Raw genomic sequence first — 18,597 nt, 5'->3', positions numbered from 1 at the left:
ATGACTAATCCCATCTGAGGGGATCCTCCTTCATGACCGAATCACCTCCCCAAGGCCCCACCTTCTGATACCATCACACGGGGGATTACAGTGTTCAATAGCTGTCCACACACGGGGAGAAAAGAGGGGCATCCCTTACCCTGAAGAAGGGAATATCTTGAAGGCTGAGGTCATTTCAACCATCCACTGGTTTAGAAATTCTGCTTCTAACTCTTCTGGCCTTCTTGGCTTTCTTGTAACAGAGAAAACGGAAAAGCTAAACTCGCAGCAGTTACCTGATTGCTGGGAAAAGAATGGTTGGGAGAAAGGAGAGTATTGGCTGTAGCTTCAGCAAGCTGTCCCAAAACCCGTTCTCAGCATCAATGAGCCCCACCCTTAGAGCCAGGCCCTACAAGGTTCAGGCAAGTGTTCTTGGAGGTGATGTACCTTCTGGAGCTGGAGGATGAGAAGAGAATGGGCAGAAGGTTTCTGTGACAGGGGCAGAGCCCTGTAGACTCTCAGTAGAGACCTCTCTAGCAACCTTCCCCCCTCACCTATGCACATGTAATTCACAAAGCGTTATCAGGCCTTTTTATCTCTAGTAAATGTGCACTACTTCCACTTCCTTCAAAATCTTCTAAGGTTCCTTGTACTCAGAATAAACCTCCAGAGCCCAACTTCCTGCCATATTCAGCCCACCTTCCCTCACTTCTCAGCAGCCACGTGGCTCTATGTTTCTACCCGAGGGCCTTTGCACTGTAGCTCCATGCCTGGAATATTCTCCACATGAAGCCGTGGTTCATTCATTCACAGCTCTGCTCAAATGTCACTTCCACCAAACCCTTGGCAAAAATCACATCCCTGGTCGCTTTCTCTCTCCTATTCTGCTTTATTTTCCTCAAAGTACCTCTCCTTAAGAATCTATCATACATTTGTTTGTTCTTCAACTTCTTCTCTGCACATGCACTGCAAGGGGTGGGCCTTCCTCTTTGAATTCCCACTGTTGTCCCTTGTGCCCAGAACGGTGCCGGCTGGAAGTGTAGGAATAAGAACTATGTATTGACTGACCAGATAAACATAGCTTCCCAGAGGTCAACTCAGTGAATCTATCCCAAAGCATTTACCAAATGCTTCTGCAGAAGTTGTTGACTTAGCTAAAGGAATGCACACATTCCTTCTTCACTATCGCATTAGCATTGAATTAGCATTAGCATTGAATAATAGCAGCCCTCCTTTTGGAGGACTTAGCCCAAGCCAGGCACTAGGAATGCCATTTGCATGACTTTTGTTTTTCACGAACACCTTACTAAGGAGGTGTACTGTCTCTGGGAGAGAAGGGGACACTGAAGACTGAGGATCTTAGTGATCTGCCATGGCAAAGCAGGTCTCTCTCAGGACTGCTCAGGTGGGCGGCTGGGGGAGCGAGGGATGTGCCGGCACGCAGCCTGTTTCTTCAAGGAGGCTCTCCAGGAACCAGTAAATCTCGGATTGCCAGAAAGACTCCTGGCATTTTGGCTCTTCTCCAGGGTCTGCGCAGAAAAAAATAAGAGCATAATGACTTGCTTCCTCCTCTCTCTGCTAAGAGAGCCCCCAGAGGAGGGATGGCTGGCTTTCCAGGGAACCCACCAGGCTCTGGCAGTCCCGGTGATTCCCAGCCTGAGCGCATCCTAAGATTATCTGGGGAATTTAAACAATACAGATGCTCAGGCCCCGCCCCCTGATATTCTGTTCTGGTCAGCCTGGGGGTAGGTCAGGACATTCTCATTTTTTTTTAATAGGAAGTGCAACAATTATTTCCAATATGCAGGAGGGAACCACCAGAACCCCAGAGGAGGGAGGGAAGACCGGAGGCAGGGGATGGAACCTTCATTTTTAACTAAAGATGGGATAAGAACTAGGGATTTTTCCTTTTGCCTCAGGCTCCAATATGACCCAGGACTGTTAATGATGCCATCTTTATTTAAACATTTTGCTATTTTGCTCATTGTGCATTTTTTACATTAATTCGGCTTTTTAAAAAAGTTTTCCCTTGAACTATTATTTATGTTGATTCTTTTTATGGGGAGACCACCTTAAATTTTGCCGCCTCACCCATGAGAAGGGAGTGGCCATTTACTGAGAGCCTGGCGCCCCTGGGCACTTGGCAAGGGCTGTGTACATTTCTCCTGAACAACTATTCCTTCTTTCATTCATTTGTTCATTTGCAACAACAGGTACTATTGTAAGGACCTATTTTATATTTTTATTTTAGCCAGAGGTTTCCATTGAGGTTAAACAATAACTTTGTTGTTTAACCCTTAAACTGTCCCTGCTCCCCTTCCCCCAGGGGACTTAAAAACAAGTCCTAGAAACCAGCTCCAGGTGTGAAGGCCAAGAAAAACAAGGCTGTACCCACCTGAGTCTGGCCCTGACATAAGTACAGCTGTCTTGGCAAAGCAAAAGCAGACACCTTGCACAGAAAGAGTGGGTTAGCATAAGAATGGCCATCCTGGGGCACCTGGGTGGCTCAGTGGGTTAAGCCTCTGCCTTCAGCTCGGGTCATGATCCCGGGGTTCATGATCCCGGGGTCCTGGGATCGAGCTGCGCCTCGGGTTCTCAGTTCAGCGGAGAGCCTGCTCCCCGCACCACACTCCCACCACCACCACCCCCCGCCTTGCTCTGCCTGCTTCTCTGCCTACTTGTGATCTGTGTCTGTCAAATTAATAAATTAAAAAATCTTAAAAAAAAAAAAGAATGGCCCTCCTGAAGGCCAGGAAGCCATTGTACTGAGCATCCCTAACCAGCCCACAGGGCGCAGGTAGTTTGAGATAAGAGAAAGTAGCTAAAACCTAAGAAACAACTTAATCATATACCACCAGGGCAGTTAGGCTATGGTGCCACAGGGACCAGATGTTTAAGAAAAACAAATAGTTAACTTGCAGAGATCACAATCCTGCAAGACTGGAGTCTCCCTTGGTTTGCAAATGTCCCGCTGATTTACAACAAATAGGGCTATCTCTTCAATGGCCCAATTTCCAGAGACAAATGGCTCAGTTCCTCAAGGCCTAAGGTCGCCCTCCCCGCCATAAAACTGAAGGAGGCTGAGGCAGAAGGAAATGTAAATAAAGTTAAATTTCTTCTAAACCTAAATCTCACTTAACCACCAGGATGGCTCCCGGGTGACGCCGGGGTGGCAAAAAGTTAAACTGTCAAAGTGAGGTGCAAGATATGTATGTAGCTATGAAAAAGTGCCTTGAAAATGCTATATAAACCCTTGGCTTTGAGTGCTCGGGATCCTTGTTGAAAGCCGCTGCGCCAGGCAGATACTTGGGCCCCAGCTAGGTGGAAATAAACCTCGCTGTGTGACTTGCATTATCGAGAGTGTTCTCTGTCTAATTGAGGGGTGGTCGACTCCATACCCTAACACTATTTAGTAGGAACTCCTGTGTCAGGTTCACTCTGGATACTTTCGGACAATTCTGTCTAACCTTCTGAAGGGGGATAGCATCAGGCCATTCTGTAGATGCTCAGAGAGATCTGTTGAGTGACCCACCATCCCCAGAAAAGGACATAACTTAGACCTTTCCCTTGCCCTCTCAAGCTAGAAGTGTTTGTTATCTTAGCATAGCCCCTTCCTTTGACTTTAACATTACCTTTAATCATGATAGCCTTCCATAAAATGTGACATTAGCTCCCTTTTATAGATGAGGAAATTGAGACTCCTCAAATCACTCAAGTAGTAAATGCCAGAGCAAAGGCTCTTGGTTTCCTTCTCGTGTGTGGGTCCGCAGGCTGCCTTGCCCGTATCCCTTTGCTGGAACTCTACACTTTTTAAATATATTATTTTAATCCCGCCCACTTCTGTTAGCCAGTCTCTGTCTCATCAAACATCATGAAGCACATCACCTTCACTTCCTCCTTCTCACCTCTGTTTCTCACACCACTTGCCTTGGTTCTGGAGTCAGTGCTAGGCCGGTGATGGGGAAATTGTATCACCTGGGAAATCAAGGGCCATGGAGGCCTTTGGGAGAATTGGTGGAAATCGGAAGAAGCTTTCTGTCAGCAGCCAGGCCCAGGTTGGAGGGGCCACAGGAGACGCTTTCTGTCAGGGTGGCTTGTGCGCCGAGTCCCTAGAAGTTTCTATGGAGACACCCCTTCTGCCTTCTCTGTCCCACTCACCTGCGACAAAGCTCGGGACACTGGCTCTCACCAGTTCCACCTTCGAGGTACGATGATGACTGTCATCCTGAGCGAAGCCTGGGTTCCATCCAAACAGGGCCACTAACAAAATGCTCCTTGTTTGAAGAGGGAGTAAAACAGAGGCAAGGCCCACATTTTGCCCATGGAATTTGCCGGAAGTGGTTTTGTAAAAGGAGATGATCCTCAGTGAGTTTTATTTTTCTAAGGGGAGGATCCTGTTACTAACGCTGATTCTCCCTCAGGGAAGTTGTGGGTAGGACCAGCTTGGCCCAGCGACCTGAAGCCTCCTCACCAATGTCTTTTCTGCTGGCAGCAGACCTTGGGTTTGGTCCAGACGTACGTGGGCACCTGGGCAGGTGAGCTGGGCCCTGGTTTGGGGGGCATGGTCAGTGCGGTGTAAGGGGAGATGGCCAGAGCGCTTGTGGGAAAGAGACGGGCTCCCATATAAATGTCCAGTGCAGGAAGGGTGGGAACAAAGCTGTTTTGTGCCCTTGAGACTCCAAGGGACTGAAAAACCAGACAAGCACTGAGAAGAAGAGGAATATGATGTCCTCGGAGACACTCATAAGTGGCCATTCTCGCCCTGGATGGCGGATCTTTTGTTCCCTTAATTAATCAAGCGTCCTGATAGCTAAAACCACCTTTAACTCGCTTTTCTCTTCCTTGAAGCCAAGCATACAAGTAACGGATGGGCCAGCACCAGCTGAAAAAGCAAGGCTAGAGCTCTAGTTAGCGATGTATGGACGTTACCGCCTGAAGGGGTCTCGGATTCATCCAGCCCGACACCCTCATTTAATGCATGAGGGACCTGGGGTCAAGGAGGTCGAATGCCTAGCACGGGTGCCCTGGCTGGGGAGCCAAAGAGCCAGGAGGAAGAAACTACACTTTGAAGGGTCAGAGTGCAGACACCGCCCAAATCCAGCCCTGCAGCCCATTCCATTAACTTTGTGTGTCAGCCAACCCCAGCACCCTGCACAGGACGGGAAAGACTTTGGGGCTGTGTCTGTCTGAACTCACCCCTCCTCCAGGCTCCCTTGTGGCCCTTAAACCACCCAGAGCCTTCTAGTCTTAGAGGGGAGCGCTCTAATGAATTAATTTTCCCTAGGATGGTGGGGGCTGATCGAGTTACCACTTGCATTTTTTATGATGCAGATGCAAAGCTCAGGATGAAAGGAGTAACTCTCCTACAGCAGAATCGCAGGAGATTTGTTTAGAATGCCCTCCTACCGTGACATCAGGCCCTGCGTATTTGGTCCTCAGCGGCTCAAGGGGCAGCTTCTCTAGCCAGGTCATTTTCTTCCTGAACTTGGAGAACACAGAATCATCTCCTGCTTTCTGAGCATAGCCTTGGCAGCTGTTGCAATACTTTGAGGAAACCAAGAGGTTCAGCCACCTGGGATCCCCTTCCCATTTTGGTTATTCAAAGTGGAAGCAAGGTGGCTCAGTCAGTTAAGCATCTGCCTTGGGCTCAGGTCATGATTCCAGGGTCATGGGATTGAGCCCTGCTTTCTCTCTCTCTCTCTCTCTCTCCCAAATAAATAAAATCTCTAAAAAAAAAGGGGGGGGGGCAGAAACAAGCCTTCAATGTGCCGGGCACTGGGCCAACATTCTCATAAACCTTTCTATTTATTCCCATGGCAATAGCTTGGAATATAAAGGGTTAATCTTCTTGTACAATTGAGGGGGAAAAGGCTCAGAGAAGAGAAGCAGCTCGGAAGAAGCCAAATGCATTGGCTGAAGTGCCTCACAGGAGAGGGGCTCCACTCCTAGTCTGTCTGGGGCCAAAGCACACAGGCTCTTTCCCTTCAACTACAACTTCCTATTCCAGAACGTTGGGGTTGAGTTCTCTCAAGGTCCAGGCCACAGCTGCTTACAAAGGACTGTGTGACCCGAGGGCAAAAGGACAAGAGAAGGACAGTTCCAGTATGATTGACGGTCTTCTATTTTTATGAGGTACCAAATAATATCTCCACACATGACAAGAAGCGGTTAAGAAGCTCAGGAAGGATGAGAGCTAATGTGTGAGGGGAAAAGAAATACCTAATTCTCAACTTAAAATAGAGCATTTCTTGGCTAGTGTGCTCATTTCCTAGAGCTGCTCGAGTACATTCCTGCAGACTGGGTGTCTCAAAACAACAGAAATTTAGTCTTTCACAATTCTGGAGGCTGGAAATCGGAAATTGAGCTGGCAGCAGGATTGGTTCCTTCTGGAGGCCCGAGGGAGAATCTGTTCTCTGCCTCTTTCCCAGCCTCTGGAGCTTGTCAGGAAACCTTCGGTTTGCTTGGCTTGTCCACACCTCACTCGTCTCTGTATCTGCCATCAAGTGGCCTTCTCCCTTTGCGTCTGTGTGTCTCTGTGTCCAAATCTCTCTCCTCTTTGAAGGACATCAGTCAGTGAGTCAGCCCCACTCTAATCCGGGATGACTTCACATTAACTTGATTATATCCACGGAGACCTTACTTCCAGGTAAGATCATGCTCAACGGCATCAGGGTTAAGATTTCAACACATCTTTTGGGAGGACACATTTCAACCCATGACTGATGGTGTTGTGATTAAAAATATATTTAGAATCTTTATCTTTTTAAATAAATGCTGGAACATATGTAGATGAAAGGATGTGGTGAGACATAGGAGGTTTGCTTCTGAATATTTGAAGTAGGGAGGGGTCTAGACTGGCCAGGAGTTGATCACTGCTGAATGTGGATGATATTGTACGTGGGGTTTGTTATACACATAGTGGTTTCCTATTGCTGTGGCAGATGTCACCATAAGACTTAGAGTCTTGGAATAGCAACCTTCATTTTATTATTGTCTTTCAAGGTGCTAGAAGTTGACTGGCTCAACCAAGATGGCGGTCGCTTTGTGTCTCTCATGCAATTACAGTTGTCAGATGTTGGGTAGACTGAAAACAGGTCAAGGTTCACTCATGCGCATGCCTGGTCCCTGGGCTACAAAGACTCTAACATCTGGGGTTCCTTGGACTCTTTGTCTATCTCTCTATATGTAGGATTCTCCGAAGACAGTGAAGTGTAGCAAAATATGCCACTCCAAAATAAGCCACTTCGGCATAAGAATTATTTGAGCTGAAAGCAATGAAAAAAAAAATGCATTTTCCCCTCCACCTAGTTGCCTACAAGCAGGACAGAAATTTGTAAAGGTGTTTACCCTCCCCTCTTTAGTGGGAAGGATGGAAATTAATCACAGATATAATTCTTGACTCTTACAGGTCCAAAGCTGGGACAAGAGGAATCGACATAAACTTGGCTAAAACTAGTCCATATTTACCACCACTTTACCCAGAAATTTGCTTTCCCACCCTTCGCTGCCCTTAGAAGTTCCAAATCCTTTTCCTTTGTCTTGCCACTTCTCTATAAAATTATTGGTCTTTACTAGGACGGTCTCTAAGCCCAAGTTCAGCCACTCCCTTGAGTGACTCATCCCTGAGTTGTCCTGTGTGTGTGTGTGTGTGTGTGCGCACTGTACATGTTAGTAAACTTGTCTGTTTCTCTCTTGTTAATCTGTCTTTTGTCAGCCTAATTTATAGGGCACCAGCCAATGAACCAAGGATGGGTAAACGGAATACTAATTTTTTTCCAACCCTATAGCAGTTCTTAGTATTCTTTTGACAGGGGCACCTGGATGGCTCAGTCAGTTGTGCATCTGCTCTCGGCTCAGGTCATGATCCCATGGTCCTGGGATCGTGTCCCGAGTTGGGCTTCCTGCTCAGTGGGGAGTCTGCTTCTCCCTCTCCCTCTGCCCTCCTACCCCCTGTATGCTCTGTCTCACTCAAGTAAATTAAAAAATCTTTTTTTTTTTTTAATAAAAAGGGGTTCCTTTTACAGTAGTCAGGGATCCCAAAGTACACATCTCAAGAGAGAAGCCTGGGCAGATTCTGCACTGCCTTCCCTCATCTAGCTTCAGAGTCATGCAGCATTGTTTCCATCATACTGCTGGGCAGAGACAATCACCAATGTCTATGTGGGTATAAGGGGAGAGGGACATCAATGACTTGCAGACATGTTTTTAAACAACCATAATACTCTTCTATTTTTGTCTGTGTTCGACATGTTTCCATAATAACACACACACACAGACACACACACACACACACACACACACACACAAATAGAGACTTATAAAATGCTACCTGGGGAGTCCCTTTGCTTCCTAAAATTAATTTCAAATTATAGTAATGTAAAACTTTTACATGCATTTTGGAGGCAGGAAAAAAAAAATAGACTAGAAAAGATCACTTTTTCACCACCATATATCATCCAGAAAAATAAGCATTAATCTCAAGATCTGGGGAAACCCAAACACTGTTTTCTTTTATCATATAGTCTGTACCTTTAGGTCTTTTCGCATATCATCTTTCAGCGTTGGGGTCCGGTAATGTTTGCCAGCATAATTATATTCATATAAACTGCCATAGATGAAAGAACAAAAACTTTGCTCTTTCTCAACCAGGTAGACGGTGGTACCCTGGCGAAGCAGAAAGGGCCATCTCCTGTGGGTCTCCAACCACTCTGTGGGGTTGCCGCCTCTGCTCTCTTGAGGTTGGGTATGACAAGAAACTTGTGTTGGCCAGCAAACTGTGAGTTGCGCACTTCTGGGCTGATTTTAAGGGCAATATGGGTTGATACCCTCCTCTCTGCTCTTGGCCCTTAACATTAGAGCTGCCCTCAGGCTGGGTCTCTCCTTCCCTGAATGAAGGTGATCTAAGGCCCTGGCCAATCTGTGGCAAACATGGAGCACGAGCAGTAGTAACTCCTTGTTGCTCTATGAGGTTGTTGCCACAGCATAAGCTTCTTCCTCCTGACTGAAGCAGCAGGCAGGGACTCAGGGTTTGGGTCAGAACTCTACCCCCAACTGGGTGTTTGGGCAAGTGCGTTGCCCTCACTGAATAAGATGTACGCATCAATGCTTGCAACAAGCTCCAGAAAATATTTATGAAGCTTCAATGAAGAACTATGGGGAGCAGATAGCACATGGCTGGGCACATAGTAGGTACTCAGTAAAAGCTCATTCTCTGATGTGCTGGTTCCCTTCAAGGCCTTGATTTCCTAATCGTTAAAATGAGGTCATGCGCTTGGATTGGTTGGTTGCCAAGGGCTGTTCCTGCTCCCATTCTATGATAGAGTTAAAGACTTAGTCAGTCACATTGTGGAGTCTGACATTGGACTTGTCTTGACAATGATGAATTCTTTGGAGGAGGACGCCAAGTGCCCAACCGTGCATTTCTCCTTCTTGGTAGAGAGGCAGGATTGCATCTCTGCTCTGAGAAACATTTATTATATTCATAAAACACTTGGCAGTCCCTTGCAAATAAATAAGTGTTCAGAATCATTGGATGTCCCCATGAGGCTTCATGGATGTGTACCCAGAAGGTGACTGGCAGACCTCGAGGGAATCACATACATTCATTTTTTTTTTCCAGCTTCTGATTAGCCATTCCAGACATTGGCTGTTTATTTTTCACTTGCTTATGTGATTAGATCTGCTTGGCTGACTGCATTTTAAAGCTTCGTTCTCAGTAAAATCGTTCTGCCATTTAATAAGCCTAAGGGTAGAGGATGGTTGGTGTAAATCGTAAAAGCCAAGTTAAAGTTGACCCCCCCCCTCCCTTCAGCCCCTTTCTAGCAAGTTCTTCTCCATCAAGTGCTCTTCCATGGCAACAAAAATATTTGCAGACTCCTCCCCCAGCAGATCTTACAACCTGACATGATTCCTTTAAACAACAAGTAATTACCGAGCACCTAATTTGCTTTGGGCTCAGCATTAGGTGCTAGGGTTCAGCGTAGGGTCTGCCCTCATGGAGTATGATGGGAAACAGACTTCTAATGGAACAATCAGCTAACTAATGGAAAGTGACAAGGCTGGTACGGTCTGAGAAAATGTTGTCTATGGTGCAGAGACCACAGCTGTGTGGGGACACTGGGTTCAGAGGAGGCCTCCCCTCCCCACATCTGTACATTCTCCAAGTGAGTGCTTACACTTTCCGGCTTCTCCTTTGGGGATCTTACATGTTCCCAGCTTGTTGCAAGGATTCCCAAATCTCTACCCTTCACCCCCACTGGAACTTTTGGCTTACATTTTCCAACTGCCAGTTCCCTAACTTGTTATCCTTTCTGGTAATAAAATCACACATATATCAAACACCTACTATGTGCAGGTTTTACACACATTTATGCAATTCTCCCTATGAGCCCTCTTAGTATTCCTGTTTTATTTTTGAGGACATCAAAGTGCAAAGTTGTTGTAATACCTGGTCAGGGTATTAAAACATGATTTAGAAGTGACAGAATTCAGGGGCTCCTGCGTGGCTCAGTTGGTTGGGTGACTGCCTTTGGCTCAGGTCATGATCCCACAGTGCCCGGATCGAGTCCTGCATTGGGCTCCCAGCTCCATGGGGAGTCTGCTTCTCCCTCTGACCTTCTCCCCTCTCATGCTCTCTCACTTTCTCTCTCAAATAAATAAAATCTTAAAAACAAAACAAAAACAAACAAACAAACAAAACCAGAAGTGGCAGAATTCAGATTTGAGCTTGAGCTCTGATACCAAGCCTGGGTCCTTCACTGCCCATCTCTGTGGCTCTTGGTAGCTCATATTAAATTATCTAAAACCAATCTTTTCTTCCTTCCGTGATCTGTCCTTTCTGCTTTTCCTGTATGTGACATCTTCAGTCTCTCAGGTACTTGCACTTGACACCTTGTGTCATTTTTTACTCTCCCCCTATCTCCTCCACCCTAATTACTTGCTGAGTTCTGTGCCTACTCCCTTGCAAAGTCTTTTAGATCTCTGCAACAACTCCCATGTAACCCACTTTCAGCCTCACTACTTTCCAAGTGATCCCACAAATGACTTGCAACATTTGCCCTCCTCCTAAATGCTGGGTCTGTTTGGTTCCTCCCTTGATCAAGTGTCTATGGCTCCCTAATGAAAATCACAAATCTTAAGCCCAACTTTCCCCAGAGGCCCCTCTTCTGAGTTGCCCATGGGCAATCAATATGCCTCAAACCAAATCACACCTTCCACTGCAAAAATTCCCCTCTCTCCCCTTCGATTCTCCCTTTTTCTGTCCCTAGAGTGTTAGTTGGACACAAGACAATATTTGCATTTTTCCAGCAATGAGGTATGGCCACGTGACTAAGGTCTAGCCAAAGAGATGTGAGCAAAAGGGATCTGGGAAACTTGTGGGTCGTGACCACAAGGAAAGAGGTATGCTCTACTTCCATTTCATTGGAGCAAAATGGACTTGGTGGTGAGCCATCATGGATAATGTTAATGACAAAACAAGGTAGAAAGAGACTGTGTCCCAACACCATGGAACTACCATGCAATGCTTACGCTTGCACACCTATGTAGAAAATAAATAAGCTTCCCTTTTAAATCATTGTGTGTGCATCTTGTAGGGGAGGGAAATTTGTTTTTCTTCCATGCTTCTAAGCTCTTGACTGGGACCCCTAAAACAGAAGATTAACAAGAGAAAAGAATTACAGATTTATTTAACTTAAGTTCTACATGACACAGGAGCCTTCATAGGAAATGAAGACCAGAAGACATGGTTAAGTCTGAGTGTTTTTGTACTAGCTTGATGAAGAGTGGAAGGTTGTAGAAAAATATGATTGGACAAAGGGTATGAGTCCAGTGTACTAAATTGGAGGAAACTTAGTAAAGCCTGTTCATTCAGATTTCTGTGTCTGTCTCTTTATCTTCCAAGATGAAGATGCTCTTTTCCTCTGCGTGTAAGGGGGAACACTTCTCACATAGGAGTTTTATGACCTGTTTTAGGGAAAGGTGAGAAAGTCCTTCTTGCACATGTCATTTCTTAGCTTCTGCTTGAAATATTCAATATGCCAAGGAGCCGTAATTTGGACTAGTGTCCTGAACCCCATCACTGTGTATGTGTGTGTTTCATTTTGGTCTTTATTTAAATATCCAAATCTGTATCTTAATAATACATTGTCCCTTCCCCTCATCCAAATCCCTCCCTCTGATAGTGACATTCCACATCCCAGGCTGCTTACACAGAAATCTGGGTGCCACGAGCTGAATTCTTTTCCTCGCCCTCTACCTCCAATTCCACTTCTAAATAGTTCTCAGACCTGTGCTTTGTTTTTAGCTTTACTGCCTCAGTAACTTTGACTTAGTTGAATTTGGGGTTTTAACAATGGGGACAACACTGTTCTAAAAAAGAGACGAAAATCAGGGCACCCTGGTGGCTCAGTCAGTTAAGCGTTCAACTCTCGGTTTCGGCTTTGGTCATGCTCTCCGGGTCCTGAGATCTAGGCTGCCATCTGGCTCCCTGCTCAGTCGTGCTTAACACTCAGTCCACTTGGGATTCTTTCCCTTTTCCTCTCCTTCCCTCTCTGCCCCTCCACCTGTGTACACACCCTCTCTCTCTAAAATCAATAATAAAATCTTTTAGAAAGACACAACTCCTAGCTGCCAGACTTCTTTAAAAGGGAGAACAGAGGTGCCTGGGTGGCTCAGAGGGTTAAGCCTCTGTGTTCCGCTCTGGTTGTGATTTCAGGGTTTTGGGATCCAGCCCCACATCGGCTCTGCTCAGCAGGAGCCTGCTTCCCCCTCTCCCTGCCTGCCTGCCTACTTGTGATCTCTCACTCTCTCTCTGTCAAATAAATAAAATCTTAAAATAGGTAAATAAATAAAAGTGAGAACAGACCACGAAAATGTCTCTGCAGGGAATTTGTTTTTCCAAAATGAAGACCAACAACTTTCCCTCCTCCTGGAAGCCCCTGGTTACTCTGGGCCTTGTAAGAGGCAGATGGCCTATGTGTCCTCTAACACGAGCCCCTCTGGACAGGGTTAGCCCCTCTCTTTTGTTCTGTCAGCAGAAGAAAACTTCCGAGGAGCAAGGATGGGAGGCTCCCACCCTCTGGGAGTCTGAACTATAAATATCTGTGGAGACAGATTTCTCCATAGGGAATAAAAGCGGAGAAATTTGTGATTAAAAAATATGGAAGGGCCTCGTATCTCTTTGGTGAACAGGATTCCAATTATCCTCACTTGCCTTTGGGCTCCACAGGGCAGCCTGTTTCTAATCTCCTATAAGTCCTTTAAGTCCGCAGCCAACTTCTCCCCCCAAATGTTGCCACATCCCTCAGAAACGGTATATAGATAAAGCCACTCCATTCACTTCCTGTCATACTAAAAGGAAAGAGAAAAATGAAGTGACCAAACATGCCGTGTCTTGCCTGTCTCTTCTCGGATTTGGGACTTGAGAATGAGGAGATTATATTGCATTAGATGAGGGAAAAAAACGTTATTTCCTGGATGCCAGTCGGCGGCCCGTGGTGACTGGTGACGGCTCTCCTGATGGCGTGCTGGGCGCAGGGATGCAGCCCTGAGTGAAACCCACAGAGCCCAGCCCTGGAGCTTAGGGTAACCTGGGGAATTCGGACAGTGATCCACGTGGCAACAGCCGCTCTCCCAAACCAGCCCAATCCGTGAACCCGACACCTTAACACATGCCTGACCGTTCTACCCCAAGAACACTCTGTTCAACCTAATTGACGGATGAGCCTGTTTTGCAGGAAGTTGACCTACTGTCAGGAGACCAGATAAGACTGGAGCAAACGAGCAAGAAGTCCTACAGCCCCACACACCGGGAGAGCTCCCCAGCACGGTCACACGCGTGCCGCCATCTTTTGCGCATACGGACGTAAGTGCCCGGATGTCACTGGATGGCGCCGTGCGCAGAAGCAGTTGAGATCATCCCTCTTACTTCTCCTTTCCCAACGTCCAATCACCTGCTTCCACGTTTCAGATCTCCACCTCCGTGTAAAAACCATAAATGCTCAGCTCCCCTTGTCTTCCGGAAGGCCGAGTTTAGAAATTTCCTCCCTACTCCTGTAATAAAACCCTTTATCTCTGCCGCAAGAACTGCTATCAGTGTTTGGCTTACTGCATATTAAAAAAGAGACCCATGTCTGGTGACATTTGAAAATAAGTCACAGCAGAAAAAGGGAACTGCAGGGGCACCTGGGTGGCTCAGTAGGTTAAGCCGCTGCCTTGGGCTCAGGTCATGATCTCAGGGTCCTGAGATCAAGTCCCGCATCGGGCTCTCTGCTCAGCAGGGGGTCGGCTTCCCTCTCTCTCTCTGCCTGCGTCTCTGCCTACTTGTGATCTCTGTCTGTCAAATAAATAAATAAAATCTTTAAAAAAAAAAAAGAAAGAAAGAAAAAGGGAACTGCAGATCAGGCCACGCTTCTAGGGACAAGCCCGGTTTTCCATCCTTCTCTGCCACCAGCTCCTTTTTCACAGTGCACACGAATGTTTGATGAAGAAATGTGTGGATAAAGGAGAAGACGGGGGCGTCTGGGTGGCTCAGTGGGTTAGGTCGCTGCCTTCTGCTTGGGTAATGATCTCAGGGTCCTGGGATCAAGCCCCACATCAGGCTCTCTGCTCAGCAGGGAGCCTGCTTCCTCCTCTCTCTCCGCCTGCCTCTCTGCCTGTCATCTCTCTCTGTCAAATAAATAAATCAAATCTTAAAAAAAAAAAAAAAAAAAAAAAAAGGAGAAGACGCCTTGTAAAAAAGAAGAGTCATTTTTCTGTCCACGGAGCCTCGGTCATGAGGTGTACCACTAGTCTGTTATTTAAATAAGGAATCCCCTAACAAGTAAGTCCCCCTTAAATTGCTACGTCCACAACAAATGTCACATACAGTGGGAGGGGCGTGTAGGGGGCTATTTATGGAGTGTATGCTCCATGCTTTACACGTGCTATTTTGTTTAATCTTATAGCAGATCTATAAAGCATTTTCCATTTGATTCCTCTTCTACAGATGAGCATGTAGAGGCTACAACTGGTTACATAACTCCGGCAAGATCCCACAGAGAGAAGGGGACAAGTGCTGCAAGGATTCACATCCAGGTCTGAGTTCAAAGCCCTGCTCTTTCTAGAATGTTCATGACTTTTCAAAAACTTGCTGCAGCAGGATGCGAAAGGCAAGCTTGACTGCGATGTTCCTCTGCTGAAATCAAATAATTTATAATGATAGCCTTTTTCCAATTTGCACGAAAAGTTAATTGGGAAAATTTTCGTAATTTCATGTTTTTCTCCTACTATTATTTTCCTGAGCTTTGGTGCCTGCTACCCCCTTATCGGAGAGTGACATCAGCAATTCTAAAAGGAATGAAAAATTAGAAAAGGATAATTAACAGCTATTCAGGCTTCATTCAGTAGATTTTATTCTAATTTGGAATGAATGCTCCCAATTTTGATTTTATATTGAGTCTGTGTTCCAAGAGCCTTGGGGGCTCACAAGAGAGTTTCGTGCATAAAGTTCATTAAAAAGGTGTTTGGATTGAATGTCCTGAGGAGGGCTGTCCATTTGAGGGAGAACACCAGGATGAACCCAGCTCCAAATTAGCAAGGACACACCAGGGGCGATGAAATTAATTTCCTATTCAGAAATAGCTGGCCATGTTCCTTCCTCACCTTCAGTAAGTAGCTTATCTACACTGTTTTCTATTAGGAACAGAAAAAGTCTTTGGTCACTCAATAAATCACTGATTTCCCACAGAAGACATGTCCCTTTCATTAAAGAAGGAGGGAAATTAGGCCACTGCTTCAGGGCTATAGAACAGTATTGTTATCCTGCAGACAATTATATAAAAGCCAGGTCTCACTGAGAAGCAACCTCCCAGGACAATAAGAAAGTAAAGAAATAAAGAGCTTTTGAAAACAGTCAGGTCTGAGGCTCTGTTGCCCCACTGAGAAGCCAATTTCTTCCTTCCTACAGCCATTTATTCTGTTACCCTGATATTTACTTATCCAACATTCTTTCAGCTCCTCCCTGTACTGTGTAGCACTTTACCTGGCCCAGGATGAATAGAAACTTCTACCATCGGGAATTTTGTAGTCTGGTGTCAAATAAGAGTGGTAGAGTGAATGGACACAGCACAGGGCCCCCACAGGCTCTGCTCGGTGGTAAAGGGGCACTATGTTGGGGCCCTAAAGGGGTGTGGGTCCCACTGAGAAAAAATGTCATATTTCCACGTGTAGTAATGATGCTTCCCCAAATCTACAGATTTGATACAGCAAAAGAAAAAACAGACAGTTTGGACTTCATCAAAATTTAAACCTTTTATGCATCAAAGAACAGTATTAACACAGTGAAAAGACCACCGGTGGAAAACATTTACAAAACGTATATCAAACAAGGATTTAATATCCTGACTATGTAAAGAACTCCCACAACTCACCAGTAAAAACAACCTGATTCAAAAATGGGCAAAGGACTTGAATCGGCATTTCTCTAAAGAAGATATACAGCTGGGCAATAAGCATCTGTAAGTGTGCTCAACACCACTGATCATTAGCAAAACGAAAAATCAAAACCACAATGAGATGCCATTTCACAGCCATTAGGAGGGCTACTATTGAGAGAGAGAGAAAGAGACAGATAGACAGACAGAGTGCACCAGCCCTTGTGCATGGTTCACGAGATTTAAAATGGTACAGCTGCTTTGGAAAGCAGTATTGCGGTTCATCAAAAAGATAAATGTAGAATCATCATATGACCCAGCTATTGTAGATCTAGACCCCCAAAATTTGAGAGCAGAAGCTCAAGCTGATATTTATATACCCACATTGATGGCAACGTTATTCACAATAGCCCAAAGATGGCAGAACCCAAGTGTCCATTGGTGGCTGAGCAGATAAACAAAATGTGATATATCCACACAATGGAATAGTATTCAGCCTTCCAAAGGAAAGACATTTGGACACATGCTACGACATGGGTGAAACTTGAGGGCATTGTGATTAAGTGAAGTCAGTCAGACGAAAGGAAAAAGTTATCATCTGAAAGAAATGCCTTACACACAGAACCTGAAGTAGTCAAGTTCACTGAGGAAAAAAGTAGAATGATGGTTGCCAAAGGCTGGGACATGAGGAATTCATGTTTAATGGGTACAGGGTTTCAGTCTGTACCTCATGATGGATGCTGATGGTGGCACAGCGATGTGAATGTACTTCGTGCCCCAGAACTGTGGATTTGGAAATGGTTAGATGGCTATAATTTTTAAGAGAAAAAGGACTCTCCCAGTCCAAGATAATGCCCCCTCAGGTGCACCCACCTTGAAGAGCACAACATTCTTCTCTCATTTGGATAACAGAGGCAAATACATTCTGTGTGAGACATAGTGTTCATTTTTCTTCATTCGTTCAAGATCCATTGAAATATTTATTAAGCACCTTCTATGGGATGGGTTCTTTTCTAGGCACTGGGGTTATGGCAATGAGATGAACAAAACAGGCAGAAATCCCTGCACTTTCATGCACCAGTCTGGAATTGAAGGTCATGTCAGTGAGGGTCCCAGCAGAAAATACAGGACACGCTCAAGTTAAGGTCATTTGTGGAGAGGTTAATAAAAGGAACTCTTGGGGCGCCAAGAGTGGTGGCTTAGTGGGTTAAAACCTCTGCCTTCGGCTCAGGTCGTGATCCCAGGGTCCTGGGATCAAGCCCCACATTGAGCTCTCTGCTCAGCGGGGAGCCTGCTTCCCCCCCCCTCTTTCTCTGCCTACTTGTGATCTCTGTCTGTCAAATAAATAAATAAAATCTTTTTAAAAAGAAGGAAACCAACTATATTTAATAAATAAATAAATAAATGAATAAAAGAGACTCGATAAAGATATGAACAGATATAGGGAAACCACGGGGGAAAGTTCAGAAACAGTAGAGTTGTTACTGCCTACAAGCTGAATAATAGAGGGGAGGATGTAGCTATTCTCTAGGGAAAGGAAATGGTAAGAAAAAACTGTCATGAGAGCATCAGTGAAGTTAGTGGAGGGACACAGTCCCCCAAGGTTACCCATGGTCAGTCCAGAGCTACCCCACAGTTAGGTCAGAGTTATCCCACAGTTACCCAAGGCTACCCGGCAGTCAGCCCAAGGCTACCCTACAGTTGGCCCACGCCCATTTACCCCCACAAGGAGCTAACACCCAACCTCACTCCATCCCTACTCAGATCCCTTGCTAGTTCCTTAGGGCCCAAACCCAAGCAGATAACAGAATGCAAAAGAGCCTTTTGCTACAGAGTCCAAACACAGAAGGGTAGGAAATGGGGAGTGGGACTAGAGGTCTGACAAAAGAAGTTCCATACTGTGAAGACAACAACAGGTTGGTGACCACCCTGGGCCTCAACTCCAGAAAGCTAACTCAAGGTCAGGAGTTCTTACAGGAAGCAGGCAAAGCCAGTCCAACAGGAATCTGGGAATTTTCCCGGCTTGAAGCCGTGCCAGAAAACCAGGTTCAGTTGAGATTTGTTGAAGAGACCAACACAACTGTAGTATCGGTATGAGCAGGCAGAGTTGGATTGTTCCAAGCAACCTGAACCCAAGTTTGGCCTAACGCAAAGCTCAAACCACATCAAGACCAGACTATTCATTCAGCAAATATTCACCTCTTAT

General features: G+C 45.7%; 1 long non-coding RNA gene across 2 annotated transcripts in view; it reads left to right on the top strand.

Annotated features, from left to right (window-relative positions):
* LOC309870982 overlaps positions 1-14,037 on the top strand; it is a 62,775-nt gene extending 48,738 nt beyond the window's left edge. For both annotated transcript variants that reach the window (XR_014314920.1, XR_014314921.1), the window contains exon 4: positions 13,716-14,037. This is a non-coding gene — a long non-coding RNA (uncharacterized lncRNA). The remainder of the gene's footprint in view (positions 1-13,715) is intronic.
* Positions 14,038-18,597: the final 4,560 nt, after the last annotated feature.

The sequence above is a fragment of the Mustela nivalis genome (genome assembly GCF_964662115.1).
Source record: "Mustela nivalis genome assembly, chromosome: 8".
Taxonomy (NCBI): Eukaryota; Metazoa; Chordata; class Mammalia; order Carnivora; family Mustelidae; genus Mustela; species Mustela nivalis.
This window is presented reverse-complemented; position numbering and strand designations above follow the sequence as displayed.